The sequence below is a fragment of the Rhinatrema bivittatum genome, chromosome 2 (genome assembly GCF_901001135.1).
Source record: "Rhinatrema bivittatum chromosome 2, aRhiBiv1.1, whole genome shotgun sequence".
NCBI lineage: Eukaryota > Metazoa > Chordata > Amphibia > Gymnophiona > Rhinatrematidae > Rhinatrema > Rhinatrema bivittatum.
The window spans coordinates 246,865,079-246,885,976 of NC_042616.1; the positions used below are offsets into that span (position 1 = coordinate 246,865,079).

The window sequence follows — 20,898 nt, forward strand, 5'->3', positions numbered from 1 at the left end:
GGGCGGTCTGGGGGCGGGGCTAGAGGCGCCTGGCACAGCGGCCATTTGCTGCTGTGCCAGGGGATGCGCGCTGCAACTTGCTCCTGCTCTTTTGCAGGTGTAACAAAAAAAAACAGGAGTAGTTAGGCTTAGGGATAGGGGGTTGGGAAGTTCCCTCCCAGTCTGCCCCTTAATTGGAGCAGACTGGGAGAGAACTGGGGAAGGCTCCGATGCGTCACCGTGCGATTTTGCAAAATTATATCCCCCCTAGCTTGTGCTGACCTGGCATTTTATAACACGCATGCGCCAGCGAGAGCATGTTATAAAATCACGCGCGTGTGTACTTTTAGAAAATCTACTCCTTACTTTTTAAGAGCTGCTGAAGCAGAGATTGCCAGCCCTTGCCTCTGAATGAGGTCAGGAAAAAGGTATGTACTCTGTCTGAGTCGGCTGTGGAGGAGGAAAATCCCAAACGTAATGATTGGTCTAGCAGAATGATAAGGTCTGAGTAAGAACAGTCTTCAAAGGAGACAAACCAGACAGGATTCCAGGAAGGAGACGAGGCACCCAGGTTATTCAGCTAGAGAGTGAGAGTTTCCTCCTCCTCCTGCGGCTTCCAGCTCAAATCAGAACCACTGCTGGGATCCTGGGACCATGAGCCTTTGTTCAGGTTTTTCCCCTTCTTTATATATCATTTCCGGGTCACTGCAGAGACAGTCCTCATCTGGGGACCAGGCATCAGGGCTCCCTCCTGAACCCTGCAATCATGAGTCCCAAATCCAGCCACTAGGTGTCGCTAATGCACGATTACAACTCTTCCCCCCCCCCCCCACCCCAAGAGCTGCAAGCACTACTTCTGCAGCATCCCTAGCCTAAGCCAACGCGAGGAGCAGAAGATCAGACCTGAGAATCAACCCCAGGACCGTCTGCCCTCTCTCCCCTTAAAAGTACGTTTTGCCATAACAAAAAAAAAAAAGTGTTGGCAATGATTTTTTGTGTTAAGAGCAGCAGGTTTTAAGACCTTTCCCTCCTGTGACCTGCAATCAATTTAAAAAGTCATGCAGGCTAATTAAGTTTGCCGATTTTTGTTACAAGAAGTATAAAAGCGACAATATCTGGCAGTCAGCCAACCAGAAAGTTCAACTAACCAGTATCTAGCAGCAGAGTCTTTTTTTTTTTTTTTAATTATTATTATTATTTGTATTGCTGCCAAGAGGGTTGAAACCGAATACTGATCAACAAGAGGGAACTCAACTCTGTCTACTCCTGCATCACCACCCCCCCGGTTCCCTCCTGCTCCCTGTAGGCTGTTGCCTAGAGCAGGGGGCATTCGATAACCAGCATAATCCAATTAACTGGCACATTCAATTAACCTACCCCCCCCATGAATACCATATACTGGGGCTCTTAGTGCTTTTGGCCAGAAAACCCTGAAAATAAAAAAATAAATAAAATAAAAATCAGATTTTATTTATACCCCACTTTTCCACACTTCAAAGTAGATTATATTCAAGTGCTGTAGGTATTTCCCTATTTTATTTCATTTAATTTATTAAAATGTATTGATCACTTAAAGAGGCCTAAGTGATGTACAGCAAAACACTCATATAAAATGAAATACGTTATACAAAAACTAACCTGTCAAAATATTAAACATCAAAAAATATACAGACTCTCAAAGAGGCTGAATACGCAGAGAGGACATCATTTCTTGTGCGATCAGAGTTTAATAAGCAGATTAAACTCGGGTAGGGCTTACAATCTAACTCCTAGATGCATCAAGCCTGCCATTTGATTTTTTTTTGCGGGTCTAGTCCCACTATGGTCACCACGATAATGGAGCTCCTTTCCCAAAAAAATATTGCGGCTCTATGGCACGTCCTTTTTTTCTTGCAGCCAAACACCATGAGACAAATGAACACGCCTAGTGGCCCTTTAACGCAATGGTAGCCCCATCCTCAAAGAACTGCCACCGCCTTAAAGGGCCGCTGGCCCCCAAAAAAGTGTCATGGTCCCATGGCGAGGTTGAGCAGGGGTCAGCTGCTCGTTGCTTAGATTCTTAGGTTAGCCGCTATCAGTCCTTCCTCACCATAAGTGAAGCAACTTTTTTTTTTTTTTTTTAAGGGAGTAATTTTGAAACAGCTCACGCAGTAGCAAAGCACATGGGTGGCTTTAATGTGGTGCATGCTTTCCAACATTTTTCAAAGGAACACCACCAGGGCGTTTACCTTTGAGCACACACATTAAAAGCATTTGGCTAGCTAGCATTTTCTGTTTGTGTGGATGGGGCAGGGGGAGAAAAATGAATATGCATGTATTTGAAAATCAAAATATTCATGCTCTGTTTCCCTCCCCAGACCTAAATACACCAAGAGGAATGCCTTTCCCCACCCCCATGGCTAGAAGTACATGCAATACGGAAGCCTTATGCTCCTCTATTAGCCACAGGTGAGGAGGGTAATTTTAAACTTAGACCAATTTACCTGGGTCAATACCTTTTGAAAATTGCCCTCAAACATTTTGAAAGAAAGAAAGAATAGAAAATAGCTGTTTAGGCTCTGCTGGCAATGCATGAGAAATTTCTATGAAAAACAAAAATGGCTCTCTTACAGGCTGATACAGTACAGTGCACTCCGACGGAGCGCACTGTTAACCCGCCACTGGACACGCATTTTTCCTTACCCCTTATTCAGTAAGGGGCTGAAAACACGCGTCCAATCTGCCGAACCTAATAGCGCTCGCAACATTCAAATGCATTTTGATGGCCCTATTAGGTATTCCCGCGCGATACAGAAAGCAAAATGTGCAGCCAAGCCGCACATTTTACTTTCAGAAATTAGCGCCTACCCAAAAGGTAGGCACTCATTTCTTCGGGCACCGGGAAAGTGCACAGAAAAGCAGTAAAAACTGCTTTTCTGTGCAGCCTCCGACTTAATATCACAGTGATATTAAGTCGGAGGTCCCGAAACTTTCCAAAAGTAAAAAAAAAAAAAAAAAAAAAATTTGAAGGCGGCTGTCGAGTTGAAAACCGGACCCTCAATTTTGCTGGCGTCCAGTTTCCGAGCCCATAGCTGTCAGCAGGCTCGAGAACCAACGCCGGAAAGATTGAGCGTCGGCTGTCAAACCCGCTGACAGCATCGCTCCGGTCCAAAAGGAGGCGCTAAGGACGCGCTAGTGTCCCTAGCACCTCCTTTTGCCCGTTTTTACCACCGGGCCTCATTTAAATACAGAATCTCGCGCACAGGAAGAGTGGCTTGTGCGCGCACCGGGAGAGCAGGCGTTCGCCTGCTCTCCCGTGGACTTTACTGAATCGGCCCATTAGTATGTACATATGTTCCCCATAAAAAAAAAATTTTAAAAATTAAAATAGAAAGTCACCACCAGATGAAAGGAAAAAAAAAAAAAATCCAGCAAGAAAAGGCTGGACATAATCGTGAAAAACGCTGTCATAACAACTGATTACGAGTGAGAAAATCATGAGAGCAGAGGAATTCAGTTTAAGCATTCATCCGGAAAGAACCAGGAAGCCGTGGAACTGTTCTGAGAATGGAGACGCTTCTACTCTCTAGGCAGAAGATTTGCAAAGCATATCCTGCTTTGTTTTTGGGAATAAATGATACTGCCGCAGTGATGGGCTAGAGGAGGTCACAGACTGAACCACTAAAAATCTCAGGAATTCACCATCTTAAAATACAAAACAAAACCAAATCTCTCATCCGACAGTAAAGCTGCGAAGATTAAACAGCAGAGGATCTTTGGTTACTAAAAGTGAAGAAATAAAAACACATTGCCACTCGGCCAGGCTTCCTGATAAGTGCTCATAGCGCCACACTCACTTGATTCAACAGCAAGTGTTAGGGCTGCCAGAATGAAGGGCAAAGAAGTTAATATGAAATTTTAGAGGTCCTAGTGGAAACACAGCCAACCACATGGCTGGGCTTGTCTGGCAGGCTAGGATGGGAGAACTTACTAGCAGCTGGGCCTATCTGGCAGGCTGCAAGCTCTGAAAGTAGAAAGGCAGGCGCTCACGTAGCCGGTTCTGTCTGGCAGGCTGTTGCAGGGGACTGTCGGGAGATACCCGATGTTTTATCGCTAGAAGTAACAACATTATGAATATGGAGCCCAGAGGGACACAGGCTGTAAAAGATGGATGACGATACCTATGTTCCAGCCAAGACCGTCTCAGCAGAAAGAAACAAGATAAGAACTTTGGCCAGCCTGAACAAGGCTAACCAGCTTATCAAGATCAGCTTGTCGACATTTTCCAGTCTAAATAAAAGTAAGGAGACCTGGACAACCAGAGCAGCTGGGGAGCAAAGCAATTATCCTAATAATGTTTAGGGAGCTTGCAGATGGCTCTTGGTCTCATTCACCACCCATCCTAAGGATTCAAAAAGTGACACCTTACCCTCTTAAGTAAATCTCTTGCACTCCTCCCTCAACATGGCCCTGATTAACCAGTCGTCCAGACACAGATGGACCAGAATGCACTCCCTTCTCTGGGAGGCTTCCACCATCACCTTTGTAAAGGTTTGTGGTAGTGCGGCCAGACCATAAAGTGCCTCCCTAACCTCTTCACTAGTGCCCTAGCTACATACCCCGTACAAAACGTGCAGGTTGCAGCAGGGCCGGTGCAAGGGGATTTGGCGCCCTAGGCGAGCCTTCTTCCTTGCGCCCCCCCCCCCCCCTACCTCATTCTCGATAACGCCCGCTGACTGGGGTTTTCTGGGTCGCGAGCAGATTGGGCACTGCTTGCGGCCCGCCAAATCTCCACTCCTCTTTGCCACCACTTGCGGCCCCATATGACTCTCACCCAGTGGCGCACCAAGGGTCTCCAGCGCCCAGGGGCCAATGCATTTGTGTGCCACAGAAAATCAGTGGCATCTCTAGACAGAAGAATTTGTTTTAGGTGGGGGGGGGGGGGAGCCAAAATGACATTTCTTCATCACACCCACCTCTATAGCATGGATCCTGCTTTAAAATTGGTTATAAAAAAAAGTGTTGTTAAAAAAAGTCCAAAGGGTCCTCTGCATAATTTTAAAAAGCTGGCCAGTTTCACACTTCTAGTAAAACTACTATAAAATTATTTGATAGCCTCATTCAACTAATTCCACATGGCTATGAGAGTGAAGACTGGAATTTATAGGAAGGGACAGAATGTCAATACAAATCCTGCACCTCCAGTTCTGTATCTCTGTGCATCCACTGAAATTCCCCCAAACAATGGAGCTTGGATGTTTCCCTTACAGCTCATCATACTAAAAGATATTTTCAAATTCTGGTGTCACCTCACAGTAACAGCAGCACAAACACCTTCCACTGCCAGACACATTGTGAACTAACATAAAGCATCACAAAAGAGACAGCCAAAATCTATACTGCAATCCCATCATAACATAACAGTAATAACACCAAGGACTCAAACAACAATAACCCTACCTGTGAATAAGCAAGGGTAAATATTACACTGGGTCCTAGAATACCAATACACCACCTACTGAGGAAACAAAACAAATCCAATTGCTATAGCTCTCTATACAGACACTATATGATAGCAGAATCTCTCATCATGGTCACACACACAGAGCAGAGACAGACCCTCACCAAATACAGAATATAAAATAAAGGAGCACAAATTAGAAAAAACTGAAATGGAAACCCCAAGAAGCCAGACTCTGTGTATTAGCAATGGAAAAACAGAACAACCATTCCTCATAAAACAAATAAAATCAAGAAACAAAGCATCAGTTATAATAGTAAAACCATACTAATAAAATATTTTAAAACTACTGATAAATAGAATTTCTATTAATTAAAATCATATACATTTTTTACAATTTCCCAAACACCAATAAAATATTTCAAAACAGTACATATATCAAATAACACACAATAATTAAAACTAATAAGGATTTTAAAAAGCCCCTGCTGTCCATTCATGGGAGCTCTTGATTTCCAGTCACCCTGATATTGTCGAGGATTAGGAGGTTATCCTCTCTCTCTCACACATACTCACATGTCCATTCTCTCTCACACATACACTGTCACATACATACACATTCATGCTCTTATACCCACCATAACCTCTCGCTCTCACAGACACTGACACACTCAGGCTCTAAGGCACTCTCTCCCCCTCCACACACACCCCCACACAAACTCTTACTCCCCTGGATTTTCTCATACACACTCATGCTCTCACTCTCACTGGCTCCCTCACATACACACAAACACACACTCCCAGGCAAGCTCCCACTCGTTCTCACACAGACACACACACACACAGACAAGCTCCTAGTCATTCTCACACTGAACCCCAGGCAGGCTCCCATTCATTTTCACACCACTCCCTCCCCATCCCCCAGGCATGCACACATTCATTCTCACACACACAGACCCCCAGGCAGGCACCAATTTATTCTCACACACACACATACACCACAAACAAGCAGGCACCTATTCTCACACATACAAACCCCAGGAAGACACCCATACATTCTCATTCACAGACACACCCTCAGGCAGGCACCCATGCATTCTCACACATACACCGCCAGGCAGACTCCCATTCATACACATGCACACACTAAAGGCAGAGACCCCCTCTCTTTCTTTTGCCAGCAACCTCAGAGCCTCTCTCATCCCTCTGCTGCCATTGTCACTGCTGCTGTATGGCTATTGCGGAGGTGCTGATTGCTGCTATTGGCACTGAAGCCCATTCTACTGCCTCCTCTGTGCAGGCCCCATGGGCTTCCAGTTCCTCTATGCTGATCTCGTACATTGTGAGATCCACATAGAGAAAGTGCTACTCTTGCACATTCCCAAAGATTACATGTTCCAATCAGTAAAAAGTAATTTATTTCTTTTTACATTTGCTGTCTGATCTTAGTTTTCTAATCGGTTGGTCACAGGCTTTTTTTTTTTTCCACCTTCCCTTTCTTATTTTTTTGCCAATTCCTTTTATAACATATTTCTTTTCTCTCCATCTGTCTGCTTCCCTCAAACACACAGTCAGGTTCTCATTCTCACATGCTTTCTCTCTCTCACATACACAGGCACTCATTCTCACATGCTGTCCCTCATACAATCATTTATACACAGTCTCTCTCTTGCACATCCTGTCTAACTCTCATTCCCACATGCTGTCTTGCTCAAGCACAGGTTCTCACTGGCACATGCTCTCTCTCATACAATCATTCCTACACACAGGCTCTCACTGTCACATGCTGACTCACACACACAGGCTCTCTCTCACTCCCACATGCTGTCCTGCTCAAGCACAGGCTCTCACTGTCACATGCTGTCTCTCACACACACAGAGGCTCTCCCATGCTGTCTCTGCAAACATTCAGGTCTTCACTCACACACAGTCTCTCAACTCATATCATACACGCACACATACACACTGTACAAACCCTCAGTCTCTCTCTCACCTCTGGGCCTCCTCTTCTCGGGCCACTGCAGGATGGGCTCTGCAGCGGCCCCGGTCTTCTCGAGCCGCGCTGATCCTCTTCTGCACGCGGCTGATGCTCCTCCTCTTTCCTGCCCGCGCGGCTCTGGCAACATTTTTCTTCCGGGGCCGCGCGGGCAGGAAGGAGGAGGAGCACCAGCATGTTTAGACGCGACTGTACCACGGTCCTGCCGATCTTCTTGCTGTGTGTATCCGGCACACAGCATAGCAGTAGTTCACCGCCATTTGGATGACGTCCACCGGCGGCCATTGGCCATCAGCGGCTCGGCGCGCCCTAATGCTCAGCGCCCTAGGCGATCGCCTAGTTCGCCTAGTGCTTCCGCCGGCCCTGGGTTGCAGGGAGAGACTCGCACCCTCAAAGGCCTTCTGTAACAGGACTCTACTTCCCCGTCCTCTGCATCTGTGAGGGCAGGCCCCCTCCCCCCACCCCCCTCTCTCCTTCTACGGGAATAGTGGTCTTCCTTGTTGCTGCCGCTACCGGTGCATCCACTTTGGGCACCTTAAAACAGCTTTTCCACCTCCGTCCACTGTGGCAGATAAAGAGCGCCCAGTTGCCTGCCTTGCCCTTAGGGCTTCATCTGGTGTCTGCCCTTCTACCCTGATCAACTTGTCTAACGGCCGGATGCTATGGGAAGGCTTTAGTTAGCCTTCTAATACCTTGGAAAATGAGGTCTGCTTGTGAGACTCTCTCCTGTTCCCTTTTTCTTGAAGGCTTGGGGCCTAGCATAACTTTCCCCAGTGAGGGAGCCTTCCTTCCTTCTGAAAAGCCTAAACTGTAGCATCATTCCCCTCCGCCACCTCCTCTTCTGGCCCTGAGCCTCCCAAAGGGCTGCCTTCCCTACTATCCAGCCTAATCAGGGAGAGGGGGCAATAGAAGGGACCCATTTTCTCTTTTGAGCCTCTTTGGGTCCTGGCGTCCGCTGATCTGGGTCCCCCTTTCAGAATTACAGCCTTGGTTTTTATTTTTCTGTAGGCCTGATGCATTAACAGAATAAACTCTATTGAAAGATCCATGTCCTCACTTGGCTTTGACTGTCCCTGGCCTGCGAGGGAACATCGGCAGCATCTTCCCCACCCCCAAGTCCTCTGCTCGCACTGCCTGCTCCCACCCCTCCCCGCTGAGCAGAAGTCGGCTGCTCTTCGGCTCCGCCCCTCCCCGATGTACCCGCCTGGGACTCGGGGCCATTGTATCAAGTACAAAAAGAGCCCACTATTGAGCTCAGTCTCCTTCCCCTGCACTACAAATATTTCCGGCTCCTTTCGGCCAAGGAGGGGACCGCAGAAGGAGTGGGGGGGGAGGGGGTCTTTTGTCGGCTTCCTGTCTCTTCGCTCCCTAAGAGCAAGTCTCTCACCGCTTAGTTGAACTGCCTTATTCAGAGCACTGTTTCTTTCCCCTGAAGTACAGGCTCTGAACGGGACCTAGATTTTTTTTCCCAAAAGAAAGAATAGACCACCAAAGGTCTCTTCAAAAAAAAAAAAAAAAAAAAAAAAAGAGGTAATCCCCAGCTATCCCTAACCTACCACTAGCTGGAAGCAGAGAACTACTGAGGGGCTGCCCAGCTATCCCAGAAGATATAGAGAAGAGTGAGAGAAGAAAACGTGGAAAAAGTTCTACTGGCAGGCAGGGGAAGTCCATTTGCCTGGACTGGTCTGCAGGCCTGCAGTTTGTAATCGTGGATTACAAACTGGCTAAAAGACAGGAAACAGAGAGTAGGAGTAAATGGTCAATTTTCTCAGTGGAAGGGAGTGGGCAGTGGAGTGCCTCAGGGATCTGTACTTGGACCGGTGCTTTTCAATATATTTATAAATGATCTGGAAAGAAATACGACGAGTGAGGTAATCAAATTTGCAGATGATATGAAATCATCATAGTTAAATCACAAGCAGATTGTGATAAATTGAAGGAAGACCTTGTGAGACTGGAAAATTGGGCATCAAAATGGCAGATGAAATTTAATGTGGATAAGTGCAAGGTGAGGCATATAGGGAAAAATAACCCATGTTATAGTTATACAATGTTAGGTTCCATATTAGGAGCTACCACCCAAGAAAGAGATCTAGGCGTCATAGTGGATAACACATTGAAATCGTCGGTTCAGTGTGCTGCGACAGTCAAAAAAGCAAACAGAATGTTGGGAATTATTAGAAAAGGAATGATGAATAAAACGGAAAATGTCATAATGCCTTTGTATCGCTCCATGGTGAGACTGCACCTTGAATACTGTGTACAATTCTGGTCACTGCATCTCAAAAAAGATATAATTGCGATGGAGAAGGTACAGAGAAGGGCCACCAAAATGATAAGGGGAATGGAACAGCTCCCCTATGAGGAGAGACTGAAGAGGTTAGGACTTTTCAGCTTGGAGAAGAGACGGCTGAGGGGGGATATGATAGAGGTGTTTAAAATCATGAGAGGTCTAGAACGGGTAGATGTGAATCGGTTTTTTACTCTTTCGGATAATAGACTAGGGGGCATTCCATGAAGTTAGCATGTGGCACATTTAAAACTAATCGGAGAAAGTTCTTTTTTACTTAACGCACAATTAAACTCTGAAATTTGTTGCCAGAGGATGTGGTTAGTGCAGTTAGTATAGCTGTGTTTAAAAAAGGATTGGATAAGTTTTGGAGAAGTCCATTACCTGCTATTAATTAAGTTGACTTAGAAAATAGCCACTACTATTACTAGCAACGGTAACATGGAATAGACTTAGTTTTTGGGTACTTGCCAGGTTCTTATGGCCTGGATTGGCCTCTGTTGGAAACAGGATGCTGGGCTTGATGGACCCTTGGTCTGACCCAATATGGCATGTTCTTATGAATGGTGTAGTATGGACTCCAATATCCAACCCTAACAAAACTCCGAGCAGCTGAATTCTGCAGAATTTGTAAGGCTCTGAGAGCACCGACTGGCATCCCAATATAAACCATGTTACAGGAATCCAAACTGGGGAACACCAGGGTGTGCAGTACGGCCCGAAAATCTGAAATGCTTAGCAATGCCTCAATTTGCACAATACGCAGAGTTTAAAAAAAGCCAACCTTATCTATTAATTGAACACGATCATGCCTTGTCAGATTTGATTTAGTGTGACTCTGCGTCAGGACAGATATCTTGGAAGACGTGGAAAACACGAGGAGGGTATCTAATGAAACTCGAGGAATGGTCTAGAGTCTGGCAGCTAAGATTTAATGCTAACAAATGAAGTCATGAATTTGGATTGCAGAAACCGAAAGGGAGAGCATAGGGGTGAAATTCCTCTAACCACAAAAAGAGCAGGATCTGGGGGTGATCATAGCTGACAATCTTAAGGTGGCCAAACAAGTGGATAAGGTGACAGCAATGCTAGAAAGATAGAATGGTCAGCATAAAAAAAGAGGACGTGATATTGCCCCTGTACAAGTCTCTGGATATACCTCGTCTGGAATACTGCATACGATTCAGTAGAGCACACCTTCAAAAGAATATAAACCAGCAGGCTTTGGTCCAGATGATGACTATTAAAAGGGTACATGGTCTACATTCTAAAATATATGGGGACCACTGTTCCTTCTAAGCTGCGCACATGTTTATGCTCACACAGGTCGTGAACCCTGCACACACGGCAAAACACAGCGCACACATAAAATGACATGATCTGCAGAATTATATAGTAAAGATGGATATGCTAACAATAAAAAATGAAATCAAATTTATTTTGATGTTTACTATTTAAAAACAAATGATATGCTGAAACAACAATGTAGAATTATTTTCATTAGAACAATTGCTTCACTCTTTCAGAACCCCCAATATTCACAATATACTTGCACAGGCAATTAGTCTGTAGCACACAAATCCAAACTCGGCTTATAAAATGTTGCACAAAAGAAAATGTTTTCGCACAATAGCCTGTCAAAAATTAGAGGGAATATTGACTGGGATGGGATTAGATATCTAAACATGTACACCCTAGACTAGAGGAAAGGCGGGATAGGAGAGAAATGAGAAAAAAAAACATTTAAATAGCTCCAAGGTTTCCAGGCACAGGAGGCAGGGCTCTTTCAAAGGAAAGAAGGGATGAGAGTGAAAAAGGGTAGAGGCTCAGGAGTAATCTTAGGAAATATTTCTTTACAGATGCATGAATGGCCTCATGGAGGTGGTGGAGACCAGAACAGTATATGAAATCAAGAAAACATGGGATAAGTACAGAGGATCTCTGAGGGAGTGGTAGGGGAGGTAAAGCTGAGTAGATGAACAGGATGGGCAGACTGGATAGGCCCTGTGGTCTTTTTCTGTTTCTATCCATGCTCAGATCCCTTTTTTTTGTTTGTTTGTTTCCTCGTCTAAGTCCATCTCTCTCTCTCTCACTTTGTAGGTTCTTCGCCCCTCTTTTAATTCTCCAATTTCCTTCCCATTTTCATTTTTCTATTCATAGAGTGAGGGTATACTTGCTAGTTATATGGGTCTGCTATATTAGAATCATTGCAGCCATGCAAGGATCCCCCCCCCCCCCCCCCCGTGGCTGTGTCCAAATCTGGATTGGACCCCCGTATCCTCCTACGCCACAGCATTTCCAGTTTACGTCTCTCCTCTCAGTAGCAATTTCATTATCTTCTTGCATCCCGTTACCCCCTTCATGATCAATGCATTCTGATTATCAGCCACACAGTGTCATCATTGTTCAGGACAGATCTATGACACACAGTAACATATTATAGATTTATTCCCTCTCTCATCTTAGCACAATTAGAAGCTCTTCTTTCTTAATAACCTCTTATTTTACATTCTCTCTGGCTTGCTCTATTTTGCTGTGAACCTGCCATCCTCTAGCTATCTATTTTGCATGCGTTACATGCTTCTCCCCTTCTGCCTCCTCTCTCAGGCTGATTCTTCCCTGGTAGGTTCTTCTTCCCTTGGATCGCTTTGTTCTTGTTGCTCATCTGTGGGTCAATTTCTTGGTTCTACAGAATAGATCATTACAGTCTGGAACTACTGTGGATCTGCCTACCTTCCTTGTTTACAGGCCGATAAGGAAAAACGCGTGGGAGAGCTGGCGAGCGCCCGCTCTCCTGGGCGCGCGATTCAGGAGGGTGGCCTATGCAAATTAGGGCCAGCGGTAAAAGGAGGCGCCAAGGACACTAGCGCGTCCCTAGCGCCTCCATTTTGACAGGAGCGACGGCTGTCAGCGGGTTTGACAGCTGAGGCTCAATTTTGCTGGCATCGGTTCTCAAACCCGCTGACAGCCAAGGGTTCGGAAAACGGACGCCGGCAAAATTGAGCATCCGTCTTCCGACCCGCGGGCCGATTTTTAATTTTTTTTTTTTTTAATTTTGGGGCCTCCGACTTAATATCGCTATGATATTAAGTTGGAAGGTGTACAGAAAAGCAGTTTTTTTCTGCTTTTCTGTACAGTTCCCTGGCGCCGACAGGCGTTAATTTCTGAAAGTAAAATGTGCGGCTTGGCTGCACATTTTACTTTCTGTATCGCGTGGGAATAACTATTGGGCCATGAACATGCATTTGCATGTTGCGGGTGCTATTAGTTTCAGGGGGATTGGACGCATGTTTTCGACGCACTATTACCCCTTACTGAATATCGGCCTGTTGGACAGGTAGCCACAGATTGGTTTTGTACTACTCATTTTGGATGTACTGTATGTGGTCACTCTTCTGTGTTATATACACTCAAGTTTCATTGAGTTTCCCATCAGAGCTCATGCTTTCATTTGTGCATCACTAAAGGCTTCCTCTCCCCCCCCCCCAATTGAAGCGTTCTAAAGCTATTGATTCACTTTATTAAATCTGACTCCTGTAGGAGACTACAGATCCCAGCATTCTTGAGGGATTCAGTGCCTGCACTGACTCAAGGGGGCAGGAAAAGAAGAGGACGGGGGCTGGTGGAATTTCAATGCTTTTGTCACATTTAATTCCTTTAACTTTTGCCGCTCTCCCCGCAAACGAGACTCCAGTGTTCCTGTGGATTTGCATCTTTCTGCACTGAATTAACACCTTTCCTGCAAGCAGTTAGTGGTCCCATAATCCTTGAGGATTTGGTAGTTTGCAGCTTGCATATACATTCCTTGCCGGGGGCTACAGATCCCAAGATTCCGTGTTTTGCTGCTTTAATCTCTCTCCTGCGGGAAACTATAAACCCCAGAGCAGCTGGGAACTCAGCACATGGGTTGGTTTTTAACATGATTCCTGGGGCTATCTAATTACAGCCAGAACGTTTAACTTAAATGTGGTTGGGTTTTTTTCACGACAGTTCTAGCAGTTTTGGGATCGTGCAGTCAGTGATCAGAGGGTTAAGGTTTCCTGGGCAGTCTCTCTCGGGCTCACGTGGTTTCGGTTTCAGTTTGCACCTGTAAGGAGGAGTCGAGCGGCTGGCGTTGGCTGCTACTCACCTTGCTGAGGGACGCGGTGGTGCGAGCTCCTGGGGCTGCCGCATGGAGCTCGCTGTTTTCTCCCCGCCTTGTCTCGGATAGCTCTGCCGTAGTAGCTGGGCTGCGGGGGGAGGGATATTTCTCATCTGCTTGCAGGCTCCTTCCTTTCTGGAAGGGGGTGGGGGGAGTAGATTGTTCGCGCTCACTCTCTGGGCAGGACCCTCTCCCTGTTCGCGTGGGGTTTCCTGTGTAGTGTCCGGGGTTGTTTGTTTCCGGTTTCTCTGACTGCTGCTGTGGTTTTCCTTCCGTTTCAGCCCTCAGGATTTGCTCCTCCACGTGGTTGCAGATACTCCCAAAAAAAAAAAAATATATATATATATATTTCCCCTCCCCCCACCAGAAGTTTTGTGCTGGCATCGTATTTAGAGCTGGTTTTTTTGCAATTCTCTGTAAATCCCAGGGTTGGGTTTTTTGTTGTTTTTTTTTTTTTTTTTACAGAAAATATAACACACACACCCCCAGAAGAATCTAACCACCTGACTCTTTTGGGGGGCCCATGCAAGGTACTGGGCAGATAGGATTGTCAACTTTTCCACAGACCAGGACTGGACACGGGAGGGGGCCGACGTCCCTTCATTTGCATACATTTTAGATCCTGCCAGTGAACTGCCTACACAGTGTATCTTTGTATATATTAAGGTCAATAATGAGTTGACAGGCTGCACACAGGCCACAGTTTATCTTCCAGTATCTCAGGGCAAAACAAGAGGACTCCTACCACTCAGCTGCTTCCAATTTCTTATTTTGTGGAATATTAGGAGTTGGTGGAGGGCATATATTTTCTCCTCTCTCTCTCGTATACATACACATTCGTTCTCTCACACACATGATCTCAGAGGGTCGGAAGCATGCTGGGCAGGAAGGGGGGGAAAGAGGGGAGCCAGGGCTGTCAGGAGGGTCAGCCAACTGCCCAAGGTGTTGGGCCTGGGGGAGGGGGGCACTAACGCAGCTCATCAGGGGGCAGAGGTACAGGCATGGGCAGAAAGGGGAAGGGAGTCACTGCAGCATGCTATATGGTTTTGGTCCAGCGTCAGACCTGAGAGAGGATGGACAACCTACAGAGCAACTTCCCAGACAGCTGCAGCTGTCGCCTGGACTGTGTGAGACCTTGTGACCCTTTCCCTCCCTATATGCCCCCCCCCCCCATTCCCTATCTCAGCCTTTCCATGCTCCCCACCATGTGTCTTATCTCCCCTTTCCTCCTTTTTTGTCTGTCCCCTCTATGTCTCTCTCCTCTCCCCACCCTGTACCTCCATCTGTCTGTCTGTTTCTCTACCTTCTCCACTGTCTTGGCAGGCTCACTGCAGCCCCTCTCTTGGTTCCTGGCCCAGCACATACAGGGCCGATACAGTAAAGTGCGCTCAGGCCCGCGCGCGATTTAGACGCGTGTTTTAGACACGCTAGATGGACGTCCAATATGTGCATTAGTGCATGGTTAGCATGCATAACCTGCATGCTAACCAGAGCGTGGATAGTTGTGCCCATCACATGTAAATGACTTGATTAGCTAGTACCCTCGAAACAGTAACATGCGCCCAAAAGTAGTACGTCCATAAAATTTAGTGCCTACCCTGTCCCTGGCGTTAGTGTAGTAGCGCTATTAGTGGCAAGCGCATTGGGAAAGCTTGTGATTCCGACTACATCCAAGATGGATTTTCTGTACATTTTTTGCCTTGCTGGCCTTTCTCTTGCACATGAAAGCAAGAATAAAGAATGCCAGGCGAAGGAGAGCAATTGCTCAGAACAATGAAAGACGAGAAAACCTGGTGCCACTACCTAAAGAGGTAGTCGATGGACTTCTATAAGGGGCTCACAACAGACACCGAAAGGCGTCCGTGCATCCGGACTTTTGGAGGCATCCAGCATCCATGGCCTAGATTACAGATGCCTATTCTGGACGCTTTAACCAGTCAGAAATGGACGCCGAAGGGCTGGAAGGGCACAAAGAGCTTGATCTTTCCAAGGTGTCCATGCGACAATGAGAAATCTGGGACGTTCATGAAGGAAGGCCTGTACATGTACTGTCCAATCAATTTATGCTGGCTATGGCCTCTTCCTTTATCCTTCCAAGGATTAATGGACAGTAGCTATTCCTACATACAGGCTGATTCTGCAAAATACTACTACTAATAATAATACTGCAAAATAATAACAAATACAAATTAATAATGCAAGTTACTTGAAATTTGATAGGCCAAGGCTGTACTTGATGGACCCTTGGTTGAACCCAGTATGGTATGTCTTATGTTCTTTTGTTTTTTGTCACCCACAGACAACTCTCTTTGGGCTGCCCGAGCACAATGTGGTGCAAAGATACTGGCTCAGCTTGTGGGCAGTTCTGACCTTTTATGAAGACCTGCACAGTGACCTTGATCCTGTGAGCAATCACAACCATGCTGTGCCTGGGTTGTCAAAACATCTTGGCGCTTTACATTTTTTTGCCACAGGAAGTTTTCAAAATCCAGTTGGTATCGTTGTGGGGATGACTCGGGGCTCATTCTCGTGGCATTTTGCACAGGTCTTGAAGGCGATGATGAGACGGATGAAGAAGTATATCGCCTTTCCTGAGGACCCAGTGCAACTGCAGGAGGTCTGCAGTGGTTTCATGGCAATTGCTGGGATGCTGAATGTGTTGGGTGCCATAGACTGCACCCATATTGCATTGACCCTGAAGTTGAATGTGCAACTTGTATGTGATGTGCCCCTTCAAATCCTTAATGTTGTGGCAAGGTTTCCTGGGAGCTGCCCTACATGATGTCCTAAGGGCCACAGAACACATATTGCCAGCCATGCCCAATACCAACCCAGCAATGGCAGGGAACCCTAATCCCATATATTCCCTCTACTGCCGAGTATTCCACTGCAGGGAGCCTTTTTTCAACCAGCTTAGGGATTAGGAGACATGACAACCACCCCTGCCTCTACAATAGCCACGGTCTTGGTGCAACCCACAGGCCCTCAAACATCTGGGCCCTTTTTCATTTCCTACCACCAAGATGGCAGACCTGGTGACTAAGGTGACTACCACTAAGCTAATTGCTACCTACACTAGGCCAGGTTGCTTCACTTTTGCCACCCTGGGAGCCACGACACTTAACTTAGTGCCCACTAAAGACAGCAACACCATCATCCCACAGTGATATTTTACACCACTTTTGAGCACAGTACAGGGAGGGACTGCGAAGGGAGTGACAAATACTCCCTTATCAGCAACTACCACCCAAGAAGGGATAAATTCATGGATTACAATAATACCACCTCAATTGGATAGTAACCAGGAGGGGAATCCACCCATCGTGCTTGACATGGGAGGGAACCTTCCTGCCTGACTATCAACGCAACCCTCGGACCCTACTACTCCCCGCTGCCACTACCCCACTCATTACATCGGGAGGTGAAGCCACCAAAGTGGCTGGAGTCCCTTCCATTGAGGGAAGAGCCCCAAAAATCGGGGAGAAGAAAAAACAAAAGTATATGCCAGTGACAGTTCTGGAGGTGAAACCCCAGTGGAACACCATGCCTCGTCCGCTAAGCCATCTTTCGCAGCAATAGTGGCAGGGGCAAGTTTAACTTTACTATTAGCCCCCCCCTCCCCCCCCCGCAAGGACCAACCCACTGCCTAGGGCCAGTATAGGCCGTAAGCATGGGGTCAAGTGCCCAAAGCTCATAGGAGTTGGTAGGTCCCAGAAACATCATCTCCTGCGGGAAAATGTACAGGAAGGCTGTTATCATTTTGGTGAACCTTGCCATTACACACAAGGCGTTCGTGGAGGGGCTGGTGGTAAAAGGGGTTTTCACCTGTTGGAACCCCTGGACAGAGGCAGGACCAAAGTTATTCCAACTAATGTCGCTCCTTTTCTTCCTGATGAAACTCTGGCGTCACACCTCAGCTTCCTCTGGGAACTGAAGACTCAAGTCTTGACAATCCCAATGGGATACACTAACTGCGCCCTGAAGCACATCGAATCGTATAGGAGGGAAACTGTTGTGAAACTAAAAAAAAACAGGCAAGAGGAGGCTGAGGGGTGTTTCATCATCCCCAATGACGGATTTGCGTACCGCGTGTACTATGCAGCAGGGGAGGCAAGGTGCTATTCCTGTAAGGGAGTAGGGCACACCCGCAAGGTGCCCCCTGACCAAAAATACCATCAAGGCTACTCCCTCTGCGGCCACAGCGCTGCATGCCTCAGCCACGATGGCTCACTCAGCCCCTCAACAGAAAGCCCTAGATCCCTCCAGGCGCGGTCAGGAGTCCAGCGTTTCATCTGGAAGAAAGTATCCCAACCCATCCACCATCTGCACAATACCAACCCTGGCTTTGACAGCTGAGAGCGCCCAACAGCGCAAAAGGAGATCAGGGCCTACCGAATCCTTCATCGCTAACGCCAGGATCAGGAGGACCCTTCCCATGCCCAAGCAGAATCCTCGAAGAAAGACCCAAGATCCCGGGCCAAGAGCCCCAATGTGCAAGACTCGGGAATTATAACATCTAAGGGAGGGAAGACTCCCAGGAACAAACCTGCTAAAGCCTCTTCAAGAAAACCCCCTAAGACTATCATACAGGCTGAGTCAGGGGATTTCCCTCTCCTTGATAGCAAAAGCGAGCCTACTGTACAGAACTTGCCTGGGGTAGTTAACCCCACAGACACCCAAACCCCACCGACCTCAGGATTCTGACCGTGGAGGTGGCATCACCCCTGAAGAAACCCAGGCCATCTCGGAAAGGCAGGGAGAGGGTGGGGAGAAGAAAGCAGAGGCTGAAGAACAAGTATTACAAGAAGTACTGGCAAAGAAACACAAGTCAATGCAAACTTTAAAAATTGCAGGATCGAGTCATCTCAGCACCTTCCACTGATGACACCCTGGGAGCCGAATTACTAGGCCTAGGCAAAAGGCATCAGAAAACTATAGATGAACTCCAAACCAAAAAAAAGGTGAAGGCCAGCGAAGAAGACCAGCCGGCCGAAACCCAGCAAAAAGCCAAGAGGGACACACCCTTTATTTTGGGGCAAGACCCCCCGTTACCGGTGTCTCTGAGATGGGATGAACAGATCCCCCCAGATTTGAATTTTGGCTTGATCCTGGATCCTGCAATCGGGGATATAGCTACACCCTTCCTGTTCGAACCCCTAACCGACCTCCCAAGGGACTCCCCTCCCCCTTCCTCTCGTCACCACCTGACATGGAGCAACCCTTTTTTGCGGCATCTGAAGAGGAGGGGGGACCCCTTTGGGAGAGAAGCCTGGTAAAGGCGGAGAGCCAGGCTTGACCCCAGGGCTTAACTGCCCTGGTGGGGGGGGGGGAGGGGAGTCTGACCCAGTTGAATGGCAGGGAGGAGGGCAACATGGGCACCGGTGAGTCTATCGCTGACTCGGGATTGGTTGTCCACCTGCCTCAACAAGAGCCGGTGGACCTGGTGTCACAAATCAGAGAACCGCCGGCCGGAACATCAACACAGCCAGACCTGGGAGGGGGGGGGGGGGGGGGTATGTACTACGGACAATAGTGGGTCATTCAGTGAAGATACATTACCCACAGAAGTTGTGTTTTCCTCCAGCGCACCCAGAGGTCTTCTAGTCCTTTTCAGCCCAGGGAAGAGTGAGGCCCAGTTGCTCCAGCCCTCTCATAATTCCATCATGGAACGGATACTGTGGGGGAATAGAAGCTGGAAATACAGAGTGGACAAGGCTCTTGAAAGGTGGCCCACTGCAGAATGACTCCGCAAGGTAGTGGGAGCTCTTGTGGGTCACCTCGAAAAGAGCAAACCTTTGGGCTCCAGGAATATCAGGAGAGCCCGAAGGTTCTATGCTGAATGACGCCTTGAAGGGGTGTCAGATTTGATGTAGCTTTATCCCGACAGAGGATGGCTTTGATGATCAGCACTCTGAATGTCAACGGCTGCAGGGAGGATCTGTGTAGGAGCTGGGTGCTCTCCTTTCTCCGGAAGGGAGGATACTCCGTAGGTCTCCTGCAGGAGACCCACTCCATTCCAGAGATTGAAGCCAACTGGCTCCAGGAATGGCACGGCAGGGTGTTCTTCAGCTACTCCAGACATGCTGGGGGAGTGGTTGACCTGCTCGCAGAATTCCTGCAGGCAGAGTGCTGGAAGTCTGATCTGTTATGCCAGGCCGGATGCTACTCTCGCAGATTTTTGTCGAGGGCTGCATGATCAGTTTGATGAACGTGTATGCCTCAACCTCTGGGTCCGCCAGGTTGGCATTCTTTCATCAGTTGTCAGTCCTATTGCAGACTATGAATGTAGCGAAGGAGGTGGTCCTCAGGAATGACTTAACTCCCCCTCCTACACTTATGACTGGGTGTGGGAGGGACGAGTCAGCTGCTCTCGGATCGACTGGCTCTATGTCATGGGCTACTTAAAGTCATGGACCCTTTTGAGTGCCATTGAGGTGGCGGCCTTCTCGGACCACCATCTGGTGTACGAGAATGTGAGGCTCGACTTGGCCAGGCCTCAGGCCACCCATTGGCATTTCAACAACTCCTTATTGGAAGAGGAGGGCCTCAAGGCGGCGATCCGGGAGTTCTGGGTAGAATGGTGCACCTCTGAGTTGGACTTTGCCTCACGGAGCCAGTGGTAGGATGTGGGGAAAATGCAGCTCAAACGGTTCCGTCATGGTTATGCCAGAGGTGTCTGAGTCCTCCTACCGTCGATGCCCAGAGTTTTGTTGTTGGGCATCTGGTTCAGGGCCTCAGAAAGCTCCACTAGACTCAAAGGCATATGTAGCTTGTTTCTGCTGCCCTGACTGATGGGAAGGCCCTCCCACAAGATCCTGCAGGTGTTTGGGTCGACTGATTGCTGAGAGAAGAGGGTCGAGTAAAAGTGATACGTTTGAAACATTCTGGCGTTTAAAAAGTTATGATCGTCATTCTGGATATTGATAAAAGAGTTCACATTGGGAGCCCCTGAAGCAGTTTACCGTGAAACATGATATAATATCAGGCGTTTTCTTGTTGGACTGTTTAAAAGGAAGTATACACTTGGGTTTCTTCCTATTGGGATTTCTTGA

At 47.4% G+C, this 20,898-nt stretch overlaps 1 protein-coding gene across 2 annotated transcripts in view; it reads right to left on the reverse strand.

The window, feature by feature from the left end:
• Positions 1-14,129, reverse strand: part of POMGNT2 (protein O-linked mannose N-acetylglucosaminyltransferase 2 (beta 1,4-)) — a 55,175-nt gene extending 41,046 nt beyond the window's left edge. The window contains exon 1 of one of the 2 annotated variants that reach the window (XM_029589374.1): positions 13,835-14,129. The gene's annotated coding sequence lies outside the window, so the exon portion shown is untranslated. The remainder of the gene's footprint in view (positions 1-13,834) is intronic. The other variant, XM_029589375.1, reaches the window with a different exon arrangement.
• Positions 14,130-20,898: the final 6,769 nt, after the last annotated feature.